Source organism: Coffea arabica, chromosome 8c, assembly GCF_036785885.1.
Source record: "Coffea arabica cultivar ET-39 chromosome 8c, Coffea Arabica ET-39 HiFi, whole genome shotgun sequence".
NCBI lineage: Eukaryota > Viridiplantae > Streptophyta > Magnoliopsida > Gentianales > Rubiaceae > Coffea > Coffea arabica.
Genome location: NC_092325.1, coordinates 35,848,290 through 35,870,461, shown reverse-complemented (window position 1 = coordinate 35,870,461; position 22,172 = coordinate 35,848,290). Strand labels below are relative to the sequence as shown.

The following is a 22,172-nucleotide window of genomic DNA, read 5'->3' as shown; positions in this document are numbered from 1 at the left end:
TGGATTGATATTTTCTAAAATTTTTGTAAAAAATATATATATTATATCGATTTGATGTATGTGAGATAAAATGGTAATTGAAAAATGAATTCACGTAAAACATAAAATCAACCATGGACATTTTTCATTTGAGAAGCTGCATTTCAGGGTGATGAGGCAATTATAAGACAAGAAAAATCCAACCCTATATCACAATGTTTTTCAATGAAAAAAATCCAAGACATGTCAACCTCAATTATATTACGGAAATGCTGCTTGTTCCACAAATCTGCCCATGCACTAGTCCTCAGTTGCATTAGTCAAAATATTCTTTTACATCCGGATCAGTTTACTTTACAGCACCCCAACTTTAGTTTTTTGAAAACTTTTTCTACCGTAATTTATACTTCAAGAAATTTCCTTTTCTTTTCCCATCATCCCCGGCTCTCTATCTACTCACCCGTTTTATCTGCCTTCTCCCGATTCTCAACTTTCTCTTCACTGCTTTTCCTCAACAGGAGGGAGATTTTGGCCTCCAGTCAATATCTTTCTTCCTATTTCTTTATTTTTATTTTATATTTAATAAAGTTTCTTTTATTTTTTTTTGTTTTCTTTTTCTCAGATGTAAGAGCTATTTCAAATTTATATTTTATATATGAAATTTCTTGGGGCTTCTCATCGGATCGCAACATTAGTTTTGAACTCGAATAAGTTGAACAGCAGATTTGAGGGAACGGTATTTATGGAGCAACTCGTCTGTGATATGTTTTATGTATTTTCTACGATTAGTGCAACTTTTTTTTGTCAAACAGATTGCATTGGATCATTTCCAACTAGTTTATTAATAATATTGATTTCTGTTTTATATATAAAAAAAAATCATCCTGTTAAGTTGATAACATATCAATTTTGAACCCCTGATTAGGATTTTGATTAAGGCAGTTCACCATCTTTAATGTGTTGAGTTAACACTAAAAAAAAAAATTAAAAGGAGGCTCAAAAGAGAGAGAGGAATTAAAAATTGACAACGATAGGTGCATTATCATAATCGTGGAAACACGTTAATTGAAGGAATCAACCAGGTCATGATAACAACTACCAAGTTAGTATTAAATCAAGCCTAACATTGACAGACCCAAGCAGACAAACGACCGAGCTGATCGGGCTCACATCTAGAGGCGGAGAGGCCCGGAGGCCCACATGGACCACAACCCGCTTTTCATTGGATTAAGGGACGCCTTTCTTTTTTTTTTGTCTCATAACTCGTCCAATAGCTGAAGACGCTTTCGTTGTGTTCGGTGGATCTTGTGCCGTGGCCTATTTATCACCAGATTGACAACACAACACAACTGCACAAATAGTATAATATATGATGGTGAAAGTTCTTCTAAATTAGATCTCTTTCTAATCGGCCTTCCACAAAATCACTAATTGTTAACTTTCCGAGCAATGATTGTGGCTCGTGAGAGTACTCTATCTTTTTAATTTATGATTTATACATATTTTAAAACAATTTTACATGATTTCTTTTTATTTAATCACATCCTGTGCTTGAATACTGAAGTTAAAATATCAGAGAGTATTTAAAATTGACAATCTCCCCTAAATAATAAGGGGAGATTTTATAGTCCTTTTTGCATATCATACTCTCAATTAAATTTAATAATGAATAGTAAAGTAAGTACTGTTTTGGACCCTTTGATTATGATATTTTCAATCATTTAAAATTGGGGAAAAAATCTCGACGGCCACTAAACTATTAGTCGGATCAAGTTTTGACCATCAAATAATTTTTCATCACAAATTGGCCACTCAACTAACTAATCAATAAACCTGTGACCATTGCATTGATTAATGCTCTTAATCTATGAAATAAGCAGAACACGTGGCATAGTTTTGTTTATAATCGTGTAAGTGGTGGTTAAACTACTCTTGGCATAGTTTTGTTTATAATTGTGTAAGTGGTGGTTAAACTACTCTTGCACTTTGCCACGTGTTCTGCTTATTTCATAGATTAAGAGTATTAATTGATACAATGGTTATGGGTGTATTTTTTAGTTACTTTGGTGGTCAACTTGTAACGTAAAATTATTTGATGATCAAAACTTGACTCGACAAATAGTTTAGTGGCCGCCTAGATTTTTTGCCATTTAAAATTCGAGTCTTTATCATGACTTAAAGGAACCATAGCATTTTCTAATAAAAAGACCCAAATTGTAAATACACAAACGCATTAACAATTTCTCTGGGGTCGAAATTTACCATGTTAATTTGGTCAATCTCCAAACTCCTTGAACAAAAGTCTAAACCAGAAAACAAAGAGCCTAATAATCAGTCTTATGTACATACACTTTTCCAATTCACTGGACAATTGTCAACAGGAATACAGTACGAGCTATTGAGGGTTCATCTGATTTCGTCCATCCGCAGAATGCTCGTTCATGTTTGCATGGAAAAAGAAAACACATGCAAGACTACAATAACACTAGCTAAAAAGTTAATCAACTCTTATCACGAGTACATACCTTTTCCCCATGACAGCCTTTGGGTTGGCAGGAATTGATTGTGGTGAAATGATAGCCTTATCTAAACCACAAAAAGAAAAAGAAGAAAAATTTTGAGTTGACTTGTCAGATTTGTACAATAGCTCAAGTTATTTGTTTGTCTCAATTAGTTGAAGAATCTCCAGTAAACAAGCTTTGTATCAAGCATTTTCATTTGCATGATATGTTAATGAAATGAATTAGGTGATTGCTTAACGTTATTAGCTAGGAAATTAAGTGTATCTATGGTTCTTCAAAACCAAGTCTTGTAGTATATGTGGTGGGTGAACAATGTCTAACCAATTAGATAGGGTGCAAATTAAGGTGATTTCTATAGAGCAAATTGGTGGCTTTATGTACTAACAAGAAATTTACTAGAAATCAGTCACCAAGCAACAAGGTTAGGTGCAATTCCTCGTGTACAAAACTCACATTAAAGCATATGAGTAGAGTTATACCTAACATATTATATTCTTGTTACTTATTAGTGTTAGGGTTTTATATATGATTTTCCTCAACCAGCCTATACCAAATAGATTTTTTTTCCCTCACACAAAAGATTAGGCTATGCTTTACCGTTGTTAATGATATTTCATCTTTTGCATTCAAGGATGGATCTAGGGCGGGGGGGAGGGGTACGTGAGATGGTGAGCTTTAATTTTGTTAAAACCAATAACAATTGCCCTAATCACTAAAGCAGATTTTAGCCTGTGCATTAATATAGTTTTTTGGTGCAATTCAATAAATATTTCCAATGATTTTTTGACATTATCCTTGAAAACTATTCAACTTAAAATTATACTTATGTTGTCAGATTTGTATGTATTCATTGTGAAGTAACGTTATGTCAAAAATGGATAGAATTTGTTTTAATAAAAGGCGAACAAATGAATTTAATGAACAAGCATTAGCCAATATTTTAGATAATTTAATAAATATGCAGTAAATGGGAGTCGAGTATTTCAATCTTGTTTAGACCAATAACAATGACTTAAACCTACCTAATTTTCTCCTCTACTGAATTTTTGTTAATTTTCTGCCTTATGGTATTCTTATTAGGCTTAGCAAATGAGATAATGGGGCTAAAATTATTATTTTTAGTCTAAGGGGAAGAGATTCTGAGTTATTTTTAAAAAAAAAAATTGAAAATTTGTCACAGCTAATTTTTGAATATTTGTAGGATGTCTCGACTTCTTCTAGCTATTTGTGTTATATTATATTTGACTAAATACAAAGTCATTACCACTCACCTGGCTGAATCAGATGAGCCAGTGTATATCGTTAACAAGGAAAATATTCTGGGGTTCGTATCTATGAGTGCCAACATGGTGATGTCTCACTTGGTATTTGCTCGAGTTGAAGGTGCTTTCCAACGTCAGTTAATTGGAAATTTTTTGAGGGTTGACAATTAACTCGATCTGCCACAAGCAGTAGTGTATTACATACATGATGTAAATTCAATAAAATCATTATCTTGGCCATTTTAGTTGCTATTGGAATTTCATCAAATTGGTGATAATTACGGTAATTTGCATTGCTAGATTAGTGGCGGAGCCAGAAAAAAATCTTAGTGGGGGCAAAAATAACACTAAAATTTTTTATCTACTCTTTTTCTAGTTTTTTAATCAACAAAAATATATAAATTCACCAACAAGTACAAATGATACTTAGATTCCATGAAAAACATAAAAGACAAACTCAAAATTGTTAATGTAATAATAATTTTATTTCCAAAACAAACTAAACTATTTACAATTGCTCACAACGAGCTTTCATATTTTGATAATGGCTTATAATTTTCTCATTTTGAACTTCACGAAGTATATTTTTCTCAATATAAGTAACTAAACTAAATTTTGTGATCCATTCTTTTACATTTTTTTAAAAAAAATTTTGGGGGCACACTTAAAATTATGTCAAAATTATATAAGTGTTATAGGAATTTAAGGACCCCCAGTGCCCCCACCTTAAATCTGCCCCTGTGCTAGATTCGTCCTTTGGGGGACATCCGATAAAATTGGAACGATACAAAGAAGATTAACATTTAGCGTGGCCCCGGCACAAGGATGACACGCACAAATGGAGAAATCGTCAAAATTTTTTGCATTGCTAGATCTGAGTCTGAAGGTCCTGGAATTGAGTTATCTAATCTCTTGTCTGGTGTAGTGGCAATTGGAACCTGTTTTTTTTGTTTCTGTATTCGTTCCCTGCTTGCTAAGAAAACCTCGCAAACTGTATTAATTGAACAAGATATTGATTGTAAGCACATATATTATATTGTCGTTTAGGTTCAAACAGTGTTGGAACTTTTCCAATGTCTATTCCAAGATTGGGATGTTACTAACCGTTGGAAAAAGAAGTATCAAAAAAGAATATCGTTAGCTGTTGGAAGACAAAGTTAAAAAAAAGAAAAAAGAAAAACCATACTTGTACAATTATAATCAAAAGGGTAAAAATAGAATCAATGTAACACGTGTATATACTTACCACATAATTGTTATGTTGGGAGATTGTAAAAAAATATTAGATGTCTCCATTTGCAAAAAAAAAAGAAAAAAAAGAATGCCTTACACTTGTTTTATATTTTTACGACTTTTAAAATTTTTGTATTTTTTTTGTAGTTTTAATACATTCTATGATTTTTAGTCAACTTTATATATTTTTTATAAGTTTTCTTAAATTTTTATTTGATGTTACGTATAATTCGCCCAAAACTTGAACACTTATGAGTTGCATGTTTAAACAGAAACATTAGGGACAATTTGACCGAAATTGATTTTGTTTTGGCAAATTTGTTCCGAGAAAAATATCGTGAACTAATTTGTTCCATACCTCAAACATTGAGGACTAAAATATTTGGTCCATATGAATCGTGTGATATTGAGGGTGTATTTAGAAAATTTTACTGTAGCCATATTTTTGTAAGATTTTTCCTATCTTGTGCTCTAAGAGCACAGGATAAGCACACTAAGTGTAAGAAGTGGATCCACTTTAAATTTTAAATATTATCATCTCTCCCTAAATTTAGGAAGCTTTAGTGAAGAAATTTTAAACTTTAAACTTTTCTGGACAATTAACACTCAGATCCACCTCTTGTCATGTGCCCTAAGAGTACTACTTTTCCGGACAACTAACACCCGATTACACCTCTTTAAAACTTTTTCGAACAACCAACACCCGGATCCATCTCTTATCATGTGCCCTAAGAGTACATAATAGAAGAACCCTCTTTATAACACCTAACCCTACCTATTATCATGTGTCCTAATGGCATAGAATAGAACAACACTTATAACTTGTTGGATGTGATATTTTAGAATGTGTTTTTTTGAGGTGATTTAAAAACAATCTTCAATTTGCCTAAAAAAATTATCGGAGAGTGGCAAACCACCTCTTTCTTTGTGTCACACCTATCTTTCTTTTTTTCCCACCACCACCTATAATCCTATTCCCTTTTGCCTCTCCACTCTTTTTGCCCCTTTCCTCGACCAACCTACCCCAACCCTAAAACCTTGCCTCCTCAATCTCTCTTTCTTCTTTTCCTTGCTTCCACCAACCGAATTTATTAAATTCTGATTGGATAGCAACTCGATTAAGTTACTGGGTCAGAGGTCAGCTAGTCAGATCAGTTGAACCGTTCTAAAAATGAATTTTCTAAGAGCACAGGATAAGCACACTAAGTGTAAGAAGTGGCTCCACTTTAAATATTTAAATATTATCATCTCTCCCTAAATTTAGGAAGCTTTAGTGAAGAAATTTTAAACTTTAAACTTTTCTGGACAATTAACACTCAGATCCACCTCTTGTCATGTGCCCTAAGAGTACTACTTTTCCGGACAACTAACACCCAAATACACCTCTTTAAAACTTTTTCGAACAACCAACACCCGGATCCATCTCTTATCATGTGCCCTAAGAGTACATAATAGAAGAACCCTCTTTATAACACCTAACCCTACCTATTATCATGTGTCCTAATGGCATAGAATAGAACAACACTTATAACTTGTTGGATGTGATATTTTAGAATGTGTTTTTTTGAGGTGATTTAAAAACAATCTTCAATTTGCCTAAAAAAATTATCGGAGAGTGGCAAACCACCTCTTTCTTTGTGTCACACCTATCTTTCTCTTTTTCCCACCACCACCTATAATCCTATTCCCTTTTGCCTCTCTTCTCTTTTTGCCCCTTTCCTCGACCAACCTACCCCAACCCTAAAACCTTGCCTCCTCAATCTCTTTTTCTTCTTTCCCTTGCTTCCACCAACCGAATTTGATAAATTCTGATTGGATAGCAACTCGATTAAGTTACTGGGTCAGAGGTCAGCTAGTCAGATCAGTTGAACCGTTCTAAAAAATTCACTGACATTAGCGTGATGTCATAATTTTTTAATATATATATTAGTTTTAGAAATATTAAAATTAAGTTCTTGGTTATATCGGCCAACCATAAAAAATATTCTAAAAATATTAGACTTGCAATCAAATATATACCTAGAAATTATATATAAAAATGTAAATTCATGGTTAAAATATATCCATTCTCCAAAACTACTTTAAAAACTAAATTAAAACAAATTAATGCAAGTTGGAATCACTCATACTAAATTGATAAGGTGATAGGGATGAGAACTTCTTGATTTAGAGATTATTTAGGATTGCAAGTGATTTTGGTGTTTACACTAAGTAGGTGGAGTTTTTTTATTCCTATTAATGAATGAAAGCTTTACAATTTAAGTGATTCAAATTATGTTTGAGGAAAACAAGAAAGAAAAGTTTGAGAATCGAGTCAACCAGTCAAATTAAGTCACTGTTTAGTCGATTTTGACAATTTTGATTGATTTTTTACTAAAACGATTTTGTATTACAAACCTAACTTGGAAAGAATGCTGGTTCATAGTTTAGACCGGCCAATCCGGTCTGAATCTAACAACATTGCCACCAAACTTCCTGCTTCTTATATTGAGACCCTTTTTCTCATTAAGGGGGTTTCAAGTGAGCAGGAAAGAAGGAGTGGGCGAGTTGGTGGGGAAGGATAGAATGATGAGAGAGGGGTTGCAGAATGGTGGTAAAGAGGAGAAGAGAGTGATGGATTGATGGTAGGAAGAAGGAAAGAAGGGGAGAAAAAGAGAGTTGTAGAGTGGTGATAGTAAGGGAGAAAAGGGTGATGGGTGAACTGGTTAAGTGGCAAGTTGGTTGGGTGAAGGAGAGAAAGGAGGAGGAGTGGGTAGTGGTGGGGAAAGAGGAGGGGATGCCAGAATTCAAGAAAGGGAGCTGCTGGTGGGGAAAGAGGAATGGTGGTAGAGAAAGGAAGCATAATGTTGTATATGTGTTTTAAGTTGCTTTTGGTATATTTTTTCGTGTTTTAGGGTGCTTTTAGAATGTTTTCAGGGTATTACTAAACACATGTATTTAAAGTATACATTTTTTGAAAAAAAAGATTTGATGATTGATATAGAAAGAAAAAGAGGACTTGAGAGTCGAATCACATAGGGATAACAATAGATAAGGTAACACGGATACCCTCCTGTACCTGACTCAATGCTTAATTTGATTCAATGGATTATCATAAGATTTTGCTATCGAGCAAAGGTTATCAATAGGTAGTGCAATAGGGTTTGGTAAGAGATCCTAAAAAACCCCAATATCTGATACCTGACATATTACTAAAAATATAAATAAAAATATCTATATATATGTGTATATGTATATGTGTGTGTATCTATGTATACATATATATAGTTTATATATAAAATTTCATGATGGAGAGTTAGAAAAATAATATACAACTTTATTTTCCATGACATTCTTGTATCATTTTGTTCTTATTGTATTTTGACCATTTTGACACAATCTATCAATCTCTGAACTGATGTTCTTTTCTAAGCTGTATGTGATAGGATTCTTAAACCATGGTTTTAACGGAATGTTTTAATCTTGATGCACTAAGATTTTAGTTTAACAAAAGTTAATTTTTAGAGTTTTTTAAACAATTTAGATACTTGTATAGTAGTTTCATGAATGAGTTGATAAGTTTAAATAGTGGGCAGAGGATATTCAATGGTTAATCTGAACTTGTGAGCAAGCAGGTATGGTAATCGAAATCAAACATATAGTGTTACCCCATAGGGTTTGATAAGACACTAATCTAAGCAGGTAAGGGTTTGGTAAGAAGGATTTTAGAGGATACCCTACTTACTGCCATCCTAGAATTAGGTACTTCACATCTCATGATCACCTGTCCAATGGCTTTATCTAGGTATGACAACAAGGCAGGGGATCCCTCCCTTATCCTCTTGCTGTGCTCTAAAATCTCTCCCCATCCCCAATTTTTCTACTTCCGCCCCTACCCCACTCCATACTTCTGTGGGTGCCCATGCAGTTGTTTAATTATATTTTTTATTTTTTATTTTAACAATGTATATATAACATCAATAACAACAATGTAAATCACTTTTTTAGATTCCTAGCTAAATAATCAATGTGAAATCAAGGTTAAAATTCATTTTCATCTTTTCTAATTCATTTCTCTATTTTTAATAGAAAATCTAAACTTATAATCATCATATTTATTTAAACAATTTACAATATGTAAAAAATTGAAGTCAACTAAAAATAACTAAATCACCATTTTATCAAAAAATTATGATTTTTTTAGTTCTCAAATTATAATAGATATACATATATTATTGACATGTAGCTATAATGTGTATATCAAATTTAAACTCGCAACTATCCTATTTATTTTTATTTTTGGTAAACAACTTACAATATGTAAAAAATTCAAGTAAACTAAAAATATAATCAAATAATTATTTTATCATACAAATTATGATGTATGCATACATTGTTGATATGTAGTTATAATGTGTATATGTAGAAAACTATATATAAGTATTTATTTTTTTAACCTTATATTAGTACAAGAGATGGAGGGATGGGACAGGGATATTCTCCTCCGTCCCCTACCCCGTTTAAAATGGGCGGAAAAAATTCTCCCTACTCTTACACCCACCGGACCCCACCCCCAGCCCCATGACTCTCCCGTGGGCATTCGACCCGTTACCATCCCTATCTTTAATACCTAAATTGGGTGTTGGCTGTTGGGAACAGGCTAAAACTAGTATTAGAACACCATTTGAGCAATCTCTGCATTTATTTTGGAATGGGCCTTACCCTCCCTGTACGTTTCCGTTCTGGCTTATGGGAGCTCTTTGACTTTGTAGATTTGCATGATGCGAAATTGATGATTAGAATTTCATTCCCAGGCCCAAAAACATGGCCCTGAATCTACCTACTTTCAGAGTATTGCCCGTGCGCTTTGTGCGGGGGGCATACAACAACTGGTATGCACTAGTGGGCTTCCAATCTTCTATCCCCAAATTAGTCTCTATCCCCTATGTTCCTTTTTTATACAGTTGTCACGTATCTCTAAATTTTTGATAATTCAAACTCAAACAAATCGATAATAATTGATTGACAAGTTTATTCAAACCAATTAAAACAAATAATTCAAAACATTTTTTATTTTTATTTTAACAAAAAAAGTCTTGTTGGTCATAAACGTAGAAATCAACTAAAACTCTTCTTTATTTTTTATCCCAAATCATTTTTTCCTTAAACCCTAACAAGTACTTTAATTTGAGTTATCTGTTTTAATTGGTTTTGAGTAAACTTGTCAATCAATTATTATCGGTTTGTTTGATTTTGAATTATCGAAAAGCTAGAGACACGTGGCAGCTGTACAAAAAAGGGATAAACGGGATAAAGACTAATTTGGGGACAGAAGATTCAAAGCCGTACTAGTGCTACAGAATTTTCTATTAAGCTCCAGTTAATTAAGAACCAAATTAACTAGCAATTAGAAAACATTTCATAAATATTGTAACTTTAAACAACATTGCCCTTAGAAACCACCACTTTGCCTGACTAAAAAATATATATATACCCGCTGATCATGTCTATCAAAGTTATCAACAAACTGTGTGAATAAAAACACTCCATTTTGTTTTTTTTACCGAGGTGTATTATTCAACGAAATATTTTTTTTACTTGGAGAAAACAAGATGAAGCTGTTCACTTATCCACAACTTTAAAGGACTAAACTTGAAAATTTTAATTTAACTATGACTTTTAAAGATCAAATTAATCTATAATGTTATTCAATGGATCAAATTAATCTATAATGTTATTCAATGGTAAAGGGCACTTTTTCTCCAACATTATTAGCTAAAACTAAAAGAGACTCCAATAACGTCATTAATGGTTCATCTTCTTATTCCACCTGCAATATTGTTGTACTTCAACCAGATTTGTCATTCAGAGATTGATGTCCTTGAAAAACATGAGGAATATTAATGTCAATCACGCTATGCTTTTCGACAGCTAGCAACGACTTGGTAAATTTAAAAAAAGGTTTAAGAATTAGCAAATTGAGAATAAATTCATAGTAAACACAATGGTGCTAGGGTCTTAGTAGTTTGTTCATTTGAGAAATGGTGTAGGTGCTTACAGACCAAGGCCCTATTTGGCAAGTAAAATTTTTGAGTGTTTATCTAAAATTTTACTGTAGCTTACTATAGAAGTTTTTTAAAATTTTTTTGAAATATATAAATTTTTGAATATTTTGAAGTGTATAGTTTAAAATTTTGAGAAGTTTTTTGAGGTTACTGTAGCTAAAGTTTTTAAAAAACTTATAACAGACAAACTTGGCAAAAAACTCAAGTGCCAAACAGGGCCCAAGTTATATTTACCTATTGAGTTGATACGTATGAATAAAATTTACGCATATAACAAAATTATATAATAGTACACTGAATTATGTAAGAACAATAACTATATATCCGCATGAAAATTCTGACCTTATCTACATCTGGTTTGTTTACTTGTTAGTGTGTGCATGAGAGAGACACCAACATGAAGCAATCACAGTAAAAGCAACAATTATGAGCCTCTTTGACGCTTTCTCCATATATTCTCGAGAATGATTTTTGCGCGCTGCAAATGACTGGTGTGTTTACTTTAAATTTTGACAAAATAGAAGTATTAATCATGAAAAGTTACAAGTGCGTTATATATTCAGTCAATAAGTACAATTATTTTTTTTAAGAGTAAGGAAAACTACGTGATAGAGCAGTTATTTGGCACATTTTACATTGTCATCTTATTCTAATTTTGGCTATTCATGGTGCTAAGAAAGGAAATTTCACTCATATTTGATGTTTGTATGAATTGTAGGTGGTTAGCATTAAAAATGATATCTTCAGGTGAATTTTCAGAAGACTTCTCGTTTCAGGGCGTGGCCACGCCTTAAAAGGTAGACATTACCGAAAGCCGGACTCTGATTCACGTGAATCGCGAGAAGCATGGGATAAAAACTCCAAAAAAGCTAGCTTTACTTTTGTTTTCAATCAATTGGGTCAGGTTTGAGAAGCTCCTGACGGCGGCTATATATATAAAGAATAAAAAGGAAGACCTTAGCTTTAGTTTTTCTTTGGCCCTATTTGCCAGACGCTTTTCTTTTCCCTTTTTAGCTTTTTGTCTTCTTCTTCGGCAGGAATTACAGAGACGAATATAGATTAGCTTTGCTTTTCTTTTCGAGAGGGTCAGGCAATTGTAGGCTTTTGTAACTTTTCGGTTGTGACACCTTGACTCCTTAGCTTTTGTTTTGACTCTGCACAATTTACGTTAGCTTTTGTTTGTACACTTTCGGCTCCGGAACAAAGACGAAGGCAAGGCCTTCTCTGTTATTACTGCAAATAATTCCCATTTTTCAATTCTTCGGCGAATAATTGAATGACTTCAATTAAATCACGCGGGATTGACACGATGAGAAGCGGCTAATTTTCTCCTCTATCTAAAGTTTGACGCGAGGGCGCGGTCCATAATATCTGTGAGATCTAATCGAATCTTTATTATTTCTTCCAATTTATTGCTATTCGTGCGTTTCCTGAATTAATTATTCATGGATATTTTATTAATTGAATATCAACGGCCGGGTATTTGATTTAATTTAATAGTCTGCTGCCACGTTAATTAAATAGAATCCGTAATTGTTCATTTAGTTAACACCTCGTGGCAACCACCATAATTGATTTTATGATGGGGAAGCGCAAGATCTAGTTTAAATAAACCCTCTTAGCCTGTTTATTGGTTAGGGTTGGGTTCTTCTAGCTTTAATGCAATTGGGTAATTAAATTCCTACGGTCATACCTAGGGTTGTTATCTGGTTAGGGAAGCAGTCAATGGTCGTACCTTGACTGTCGAAAAGGTAAGGAAGAATTGGTTGTCAGAGCTTATTGATAACTATAACCAACCTAGTGATGAATGGGTGAAATATCTTTGCATCGATGATCATTTAATTGGACTGTGCCTGAGCAGTTGATCCTTTGGGTGGAATCTTATTAATTGCTATTTTTAGTGAATTGTGCTTTATGAATTGGTTTTGAATTTAGTTCGCTTTATTTTTATTCTTATTTTTATTTTATTTGTTTGCCTCCTATTGAAAATTCCCCAATTCCATTCTACTAATTTGGAAAGAAATAATTTCCTACCCGCTCCCTGTGGAATCGACCCTACTTGCCATTGTACACAAAAGTAATATTCTTATAGACTAATCTGGTATATCGGATCAAGCAAACTTTTCGGGAACAGGGTGAATCAAGTAACCCATTGCACATCTAGGGTCCCTGCTCCAGTACTTGGATTTATTCTATAATTATTTGTGGTGGTAATTAGGACTTTTTAGTAATTATTATTGCACAGGTTCGGCACCTGTCACTACGCGACACCAAAAATATTCGATTTTGAATTTTACTAACTAGAACTAGTAGTGACAATTAAAAGACCAAGCAATATATTCTCTAATCAATGATCGATCACAATGATTATTTTTTCCTTTTTATTGTTATCAGTCAACTATGGCGCCGGTTGCAAATTGACTGTATCACTTGTTTGTCAATTGGTTATGCACATGATAGAAAGTACCATTTGACCGAAAAGCTTTCGTCATATGTATAAGATTTCCTATCCATCACAAGGCAAGTTAGGTCCACAAAAATGGTTCAAGGCTTTCGAATTACAACCTTTTTCTTCTTTAATTAGTTCCAGCGGTTTGACTACCATGCACACTTATACATACAAAGACGGGTAAAATATTTCAATGGCTCTTAAACTGTTACGAAATTTAACTTTTGACCCTATAAGTATTAATTGATAAGTTATCCTTCCAACTAATTAAACCATATAATCCTAACCCTTGAGTCAATTTGAGTCGTTATGTTTAACAACAATAGCATAACTTGTAGGGCACAGACTTAAAATGTTTAATCTAACAGTAACTTCTAAAGACCAGATTAAATGATCAAAATAAAGATTCAAGGCCTCTCATCCGTGTACCAAATAAATGCCAATATAGATAACAATCAACTTTATTTCAGGATGACCCAAATCAAACGTACACTGTACTGTGAAAGACAAATACAAGCAAAAGAGTAAAGTGAACAACATCAAGAAAAGTACATATCGGCGCTTAATACATGACACTACTGCACATGCTTTATTATTGAAGGCGCCCTACAGATCCCTTGGTTCCACAAGAGATGAAATCAAGTGATAATTATGGAGAAACTAGACACAGTGTTTGAGGTGAGTGGGCATGATATAGACACATCTAGTCTTGCGACAAAGTCGATTGAGACACTGGTCACTATTAACGCATGGGAAAGGGCAACGTCCTATAGCTTCAGCTTCAGTCTCTTGGTTCCACAAGAGATGAAATCAAGTGATCATAATTATGGAGAAACTAGACACAGCGTTTGCGGCGAGTGGGTATGATATAGACACATCTAGGCTTGCCACAAAGTTTGAGGCACTGGACATTAGTAACGCATGGGAAAGGGCAACGTCCTATAGCTTCAGCTTCAGTCTCAGCTGGTTGGACTCCTGAGGCTTCCACCTTTGCTATTGGTCCCCCTATGACCACTGCAAATGAATTTTGCAAGTTCAGTTCAATAGTTTATAGTTTAAACTACACCAATCATATTGGTTAACTCGTCAAATAGTTTATATGTCGTTCGTTTTTCATTGTATCTCAAGTTATTTCGAATGCCTAATGTCCCTGTAGATCATGAGCAGTTTCTATGTCTTCACGCTAAAATTTTCAAATAAGGAGTTGATACGGGCAAATTTTGATAAGATTTAGCAATTTAAGATTAAACAAGATTAAACTTAATAATGATCATTAGGCCTCAATAGTTACTGAAGTCCCATGTCAACGTGTCTGTGCTTGTTTAGCGTGTCTGTGTGCTATGGGTGAACCAGAAGTTGAGATATGCAAAAAGCTCGGTGAGGAAGTCTAGCATCTGCGTACATAATAGAATATAATTGAGAGCTTTTAGAATTTCAGTGGAATATAAAATGATTTCTAAATTCTTAGGAGAGGCAAATTCTGCATTTTACAAAGATATATAAATGTAAGAACCTTAACTTTTATGGGATGTGGAAGCCATTTTCTTTAATTTGTGTGTGCATGCATGAGGGAAAGACTTACATGAAGCAATCACAAAGAAAGCAAATAGTATCAGCTTTTTTGATGCTTTCTCCATTTCTTCTCAATGCTGAATTTTAGAGCTACAAATGACTGGCGGCTAGAGATCTCCTAGGCAAGTCTGATGGTTCAAGTCTCAGTTCACAGAGCGGTATATATAGGGCAGAAAAGTGTGTACTCTTCCTTTCTGCACTTTCAATAATTATAAATTCGTAGTTGATGCTTCGCAGTATATATCAACCATTCTGAACAAGAAACAAGTGGTACTAATTATGACGAAAACCTCTGTGTCAATCCTAGTCAGGTTTGTGATGGATTCAAAATTTTTTACTGTGGGTAAATATATCGGAATAATGTAGTTCCAATGGTTTGGTTTCCATGCACACAAAAATATAAACAAGAGTCCGTGTAAATGCTAGGATTGCTTAATAACTGATAATGACAAAAAAAAAAACTGATGATGACAAAACAATGAGTTTGCTTTTTATGTGTTGATTGCTTCACTGATGTTGATATGGATACGTATCTAACTCGGGTTCTCACACCGAATTAGTTTGGATAGTAAATTATTTACATAAATTTATTTATTTATATTATAGATATATTTTTAATCATATTTTTACTTTACAGGCATCATATCAAAAGAGCGTCACACAATCGCATCGGCCAGAATGAAATATATTTAATTTCATTAAAAATTGCTACAATATTTTATAAAAAAAAAAATTGTTCTGAATAATCTCCTATCCGACAACACAGTTGCATTGGCCAAAATGGAGTATAATTTCGTTGGATGAGAGGGCAGCTCCTCTGGCGCGAAAGATTAACGCGAAAGATAGAGCACCTTATATCATTCACATCTGATGTGATGTGGCGGTGGAACCCGCTTGATAATGATAACGTGGCAATGTGATTTTAAGCAAATCTATCATTTTGTGGGAAAGGTTCGATAGACAGCAATAATTTCATTTTTATTTCTCCTTGCATGAGAAGAGAAGAGTGGGATTCGTACTTGACTCGATTCGATTATATCTCTAATTTTTATTTATTAATTGCCTGATTAATTTTGATATGGAAACATATCTAACTCGGTCCTCACAAGGAATTCAATTGGATAGCAAATGATGATGTGATGTGATGTGATGCCATGCCAGAAATTTAAATTTTGATCCCAAATGTGTAGTCTGACTCGTGAAATTTAAATTTTGTATCTACTATACCAACCGTGCATGTATCAGTGTAAAACATAGTTGAAGTTTAAATTGTAATTAATTATCATTTAACTCGCTTCACTTGTGTATACATTGTCACTATATATTAACTTTATCTAAGATAAAAAAACAATTGAAGAATAAATAAGATTAAACTTAATAATGATTAGGGTCTCGTGTTATTGTTTGTTCATCTCCTAATGTATTTGTGTGTGCATGGTTTTGAGAGAGAGAGATTAGATAGAAGCAATCACAAGTAAAACCTATCAGCTTCTTTGGTCCTTAATGCTGGCTAGAGATCTTCTGTATGCGTTTGATGGTTCCGTCCCCAGTCCTCAAGTTGAAATATATAAAGCGAACAACAATTTTTTTAAAAAAATTTGTAGGTCCTACTGGGAATAGCTTCTTTTGTTCACAAGCTCATTATATAAACTTTTGAAAATCAATTGAAAATCGATCTCTTGTGCGTGTAAAACTTTACGTCCATTGTTCCCAAAAAGAGAGGAAGGGGAAAAAAAAAAAAGAAAAACAACTTGCTTATAAAAAATAAGAACAATAATTATAATAAAGAAAAGAAAAAGAAAAAAACAATGTGGGTGTGTTTGGATAGACATTATTTGGTAAAAAAAAAGTGTTCGCTTGTATCATAAATACATTTTTCAAAATATATTTTTATCTTTTTAATAATTTTTTTATCTCCCATACATATTTTTATCATACATATCACAAAAAGTACTATAATAAGTATTCTAAATAATATTTCAAATAATCTCCTATTGAACATTAAAATATTAACATTATATTTTTTAATAAAATTTACTCTTTCAATTCTAATCTAGACCTTGTGCAATTTTCAATACTAGATACAAGTTTTCACTATATCGAATGTCTGAATACAAGAGGGACTGGCTTCCAAAAATTCACGAAGGACTGGTCCAAAATTTCGGTTGAGGCGCAATAATTTAGATGGACCAGGAAGCACAATAATTTAATTAGGATAGACTGGTCCCAGAATTCCTTGGAAATACAATATTTAGGATGGATTGGTCCCAAAATTCTACGACACATGGTAAGAATAGTCACATACGTGTGGGTACGGTGATGTTAGCTTCAATTTTTTTTAGATCAACATTGCCATCTAACAATGTAGCATGACCATCCAAATAATGAAAAAAGTGAAGTGGATGATTTCGACTTTTAGTGAATATTTATCGTGTAATTAATATCCTTTTATCGCACTTATCTCACATTAATCTTGGAATAAGTTGTGCCTATTCCAATATGTGATTAATGTTCATTTCTTGTATAAAATATAACTCCAATGAAGAAATATTTATAAACACTTTCTAAAACTCTTCCATTTACTTCTACAAGTAACTAGACATGAGATAACTCCTATTCCATAAGAGTTGTTAAATCCTTATAGGTTATTCACCATCTTTCCATACTTTATGTATATATCAATTTGCTAATGTTGTGAGCATTACCTGTTACAGGAGCAATCATATAACAAATAAAGTATAACTGTCCGTACTCAAGACATTATGATAACTGTAATTCTAAAAATCACTTACACAAATGTCACTTAGAGATTAATTTTTTTTGCACTTAAAAGGATGTCTATATGCGGATCAATTTAGTGAACTTAATCATCCTATCAAGCACACATATACTAGTTTAGATGTTTCACATATCACAATAGATGAGATCTACTACTTCTCATATAGAAGCAGCATAGTATATGTTAGTCTAACTCTATTAACAATGCCCTTTTTTGTTATTACTTTAATTAGAGATATTTAAGAGTAAACCTTATTTATAACCTAATGAATCTTACCATCATAATTTGAGGAAAAAAAATTAAAAAATGTAAAAAAAAACTTGATGACAAAGCAATGAGCTAGCATGACATTTAATAAGTAGATGGGTTACATCAACTACAAGTAACCCCTATCTCCAATAGAACATATACGTACTGAATAAGGAAGAAGTGGTACTAATCACGATACCTGTCTGTGAACCCTTAGTTAGGTTTGTGATGGATTGAAAATTTTTAAACGACAGATCATGTTATTATTGTATTTATCACCAATTTTAAGTCCTAAAAGCCTGTCCAAGAAACTATTCAATTTTTACTATTTCTTTATGATAATATCCAAAAATTGACTGAAAATTTGACTTTGTGGATGTAAAATTTTGTATGGTTTCATCAGAAAAGAGAAAGAGGAGAAAATAAAAATAAAATAAAAACAACTTACTTAAAAGAGGGATAATTTTGGTTATCTCCCCTGTGGTTATTGATAATTCACTTGCAGCCCCTTAGGTTTTGAATTTCATATGCCTCTCCTGTTTTGAGCTCTATTGTAATAAAAAGCATATAATGTAGTTCTACTTGCATGTCAAGAGTTCAAATCTTTGCACCTGTAATTAAATTGATCAAAAGGTGTACAATAATGCATCCTTTTCGTCCAGAGATGGGTTTTTTTTCCTTCCAACACTTCGTGACCTAGCTAGACCTCTGTTTGAATATTAGAGTGAGAGTAGTGTATAGATGTTGTTGATTAAATGAAAAAAAAAAACACAAGTATATACACTTTAGGAAAGTTTTGTTTTAAAACAAGTATATTGCAAATATTGGTGATCTCTCTCAATAAGGAGAAAGGTTCTTTCACTATGGGAGACTGTAACACCCACATTTTTTTATTGTTATATTCAATTTTTATTTTTGCTCATTAATTAAGTGGTAATTTTCTATGGGTAAAAAGTAAAAAAAATTGGTAGAGAATGTTAAAAGGTAATTGGGGGTTAAGGAGGAGATAAAATAGGATAAACTAAAATCCTTAACCCACGTAACTACCATGTAGTGGATGGTTATTAGGAATTTAAAACACTTATCAAAACAATTAAAAGAAATAACATCGTTCCTAATTCTCATTATCTGTCTTCTCTTAGAACAAGAACCATCTGAGAATAGAGAAGAAGAAGAAGACGTTGCCGTTGAATAAGTAGGGAACTAAGCATCTAGACTTGTAACTTTTAAACGCATGTTAAAACTTTTTCTTATAAGTCTTATTAATTTCATGAATTATTTTAAAGATTTTATGTATATGTATTTATTATGATATGTATATGCCTGTATGAGAAATTTAGGAAGATTCTTGTTAGGATTAGTAGGAATAGTGTGTTAAATTTTATACTATGAGATGAAATAGAGTCTAAACCCATTTCTATGGAAAGTTTAAAAAAAAAAAAAAGAAGAGTTGCATCGTTGCTGAAGCTTCTTCAGCAATGCAAGAAGAAGGAAAAAAAAGAGAGCAAGACCCTCCTCTTATACCAAGTCAGGCATGAAGGCCGGCCAAAGGGGGGAAAAATTCTGTTAAGGAAAAAAATGGGGAAGAAGATGACCCGCTAATTGATGGGTTAATGAATCGGGTCGGTCTTATGGGTCGGATCTGGAAGGAAATGGTTTGGGTCAAGATGTAGTTGGGTATGTGTGGGCTAGTTGAGTTGGATGCTGGGCCAAGTGTGAAGGGGAATCGGGCTAGGACTAGGAGAAATAAGGAAATGCTTGGCATATGGAACTTGGGCTGTTATTATTCAAATTCGAAAGAAAGATGGCAACTATACTTGGACCAAAAATATAGCATGGTTTTAGTGAATGTTCAATAGATAAATTTTAGATATAACCAACCCATCTTTAATGGATTATCATGGGTATTAAACTTCAAAAACTAATCTAAAATAATTTTGGGCTTTAAAGATTTAGTTATTCAAGCTTATGCTTAATTAATTAAGTTTAAGATGTTTAAGTAGAAATCTAAGACATTTTAATCTAACATTATTAGATTAATTTATACAACGTAAGATAAGTTTTAGATTTTTAAACAAATGCTTAAAATGATGATGATGATGATGATACAAATATGGATGAAATAAATTAAGGATATAAATGAAAATAAAAATATAAATACAAGTGGAATAGGCTAAGATAATAATTGTAATGGTAAATAAATACACATTTGTATATACATGAATAATAATAATAATACACATACAGGTGCGAAAATCGAAATAGAGCAAAAGATAATAATAACTAATTAACCAATATATATATATATATATATATATATATATATATATATATATATATATGTATGAATGAAAATAAAATAAAATAGTGTTGATAAAGACAATAACAATACTAACAAATAAAATAATAAAATATATAAAAAATAATAGCCAAGATAATAAATATGATTATAAACAATTATTTATGAGTTAGGAAACTTTACATAAGGAAAAAAGGAACTTTCCAAAAATAGAAACTTTTCAATTTAGGAAACTTTCCAAAAATAGAAACTTTCCAATTTAGGAAACTCTTCTAGGCTTCAGATAATGATCTAGACATGAATCTTATAGTTGCTTAGAGTTTTGTATATTTATATATCTATAAGAAATATTTACTAATTAGAATACCTATGCATTTGATAGGTACAACACAAGTTTAAAAAATTTAAAGTAGTCCCACTCGAATAGCCAGACAAAAGTAGATGGTACTTACTCTTTTGGGATTTCAAAAAATCAAAGCGAAATTTTTATTACTTATCTTATTTTGATGTGTCAATTTGAAATTTACTTGATTAAATGATTTACTTGAGTATTTGTGCAAGTTCTATTTTTGCTATATAAAGATGGATCATGTGAATTATTTGAAGTATTTTGATATGTTATTATATACAAAATGAGTGGTATCTTTTGTAAAATTAAAGAACTATGTATGTGACGTGTGAAATGAATTTATATTAAGTAAAGTTCAAAACAGTCATGGAATAGACGGTAGGGGTTATAATCCTATGTAATGGTCATAGTAGCCTGGCATAGAGTTTGGCCGATTGATAAGGTCATGATAGTTCGGTATAGAACTCGGCTGATTGACCTATATATAATGAGACCAATCGGTAGTCATGAAATCTATTGGTCGCTCACTTAGAAGAGTTTAATATCTAAATTGAGTACCCAGAAGGCGGTCATTGCATGTACTTGTTATGAGTTGATATGAAATGATTTATGACTCTATGGTTTTCATGTATGGTTATGAATAAGATGTTTACAAATTATTGTGTCACTCATTATTACTGACTGTTTTACGAAGAACGTTATTTTTAATAATTATACATGTGAATGGTGTGCAAATAATTTGACATATATATATATGTATATATGTGTATGTATGTATTTAAATGTAAAGGTATGATTGCATGGTCCAACAGAGGGGTAGGCACTACCTATTAACGACTTATCGGTCATCCCAATTTTTATTACTTTTACAGATTCTGAAGAGTATGAATTGGTTTACATTAAAGACCTGACAATGATTTTTATTAGGTCTAAATGGATAGAAATTAGTAGTCTAACTGCTTTTGGCTGTTAGTTTTATTTAATTTTTTTCCCGTTGTCTCATCTAAAAAATTAATGCATGAACTTATTGGACACTTGTAATATACTTTCCATTTAAGATTTGTACCGTACTATATTTAGTTATGCTATTTAATACTTTCTAAGTTTTAGTCTAATTTAATATTGCCTTGTATTCTTGAGCGAAAGTTGAGTATACGGCAAATGTTGCGTGACTGGCACATCTGGACTATGGCGTAACAGAGACGGTAGCGTATATGACAACGAAACAACAAAAATAATGCTCACTGGTGTGTGGCAGCGTAACGGTATATAATCGTATTAGAACAAATCACATGTGGCGGCTACTGATAACTATATAAGTGCAAAGATTTCTCTCCTTCACTTTTCCATGTAGAAAAATTTAAGTCAAATAATGGCTGCTACTGATAACTCTTTTCTTGCAGAGCTTTCTTTCCTTCATTTCCCATGTGGAAAA

General features: G+C 32.5%; 1 long non-coding RNA gene and 1 pseudogene across 1 annotated transcript; one reads left to right on the top strand and one right to left on the bottom strand.

The window, feature by feature from the left end:
- The first annotated feature begins 4,514 nt into the window (after window positions 1–4,514).
- Window positions 4,515–4,624, top strand: LOC113707545 (U6 spliceosomal RNA; annotated as a pseudogene).
- Window positions 4,625–13,934: 9,310 nt separating this feature from the next.
- On the bottom strand, window positions 13,935–15,265 carry LOC140013242 (uncharacterized). The gene is made up of 2 exons (XR_011820314.1): window positions 15,072–15,265; window positions 13,935–14,503 (listed from the first exon to the last, which is right to left on the bottom strand). It is a non-coding gene; the product is annotated as an uncharacterized lncRNA (long non-coding RNA).
- Window positions 15,266–22,172: the final 6,907 nt, after the last annotated feature.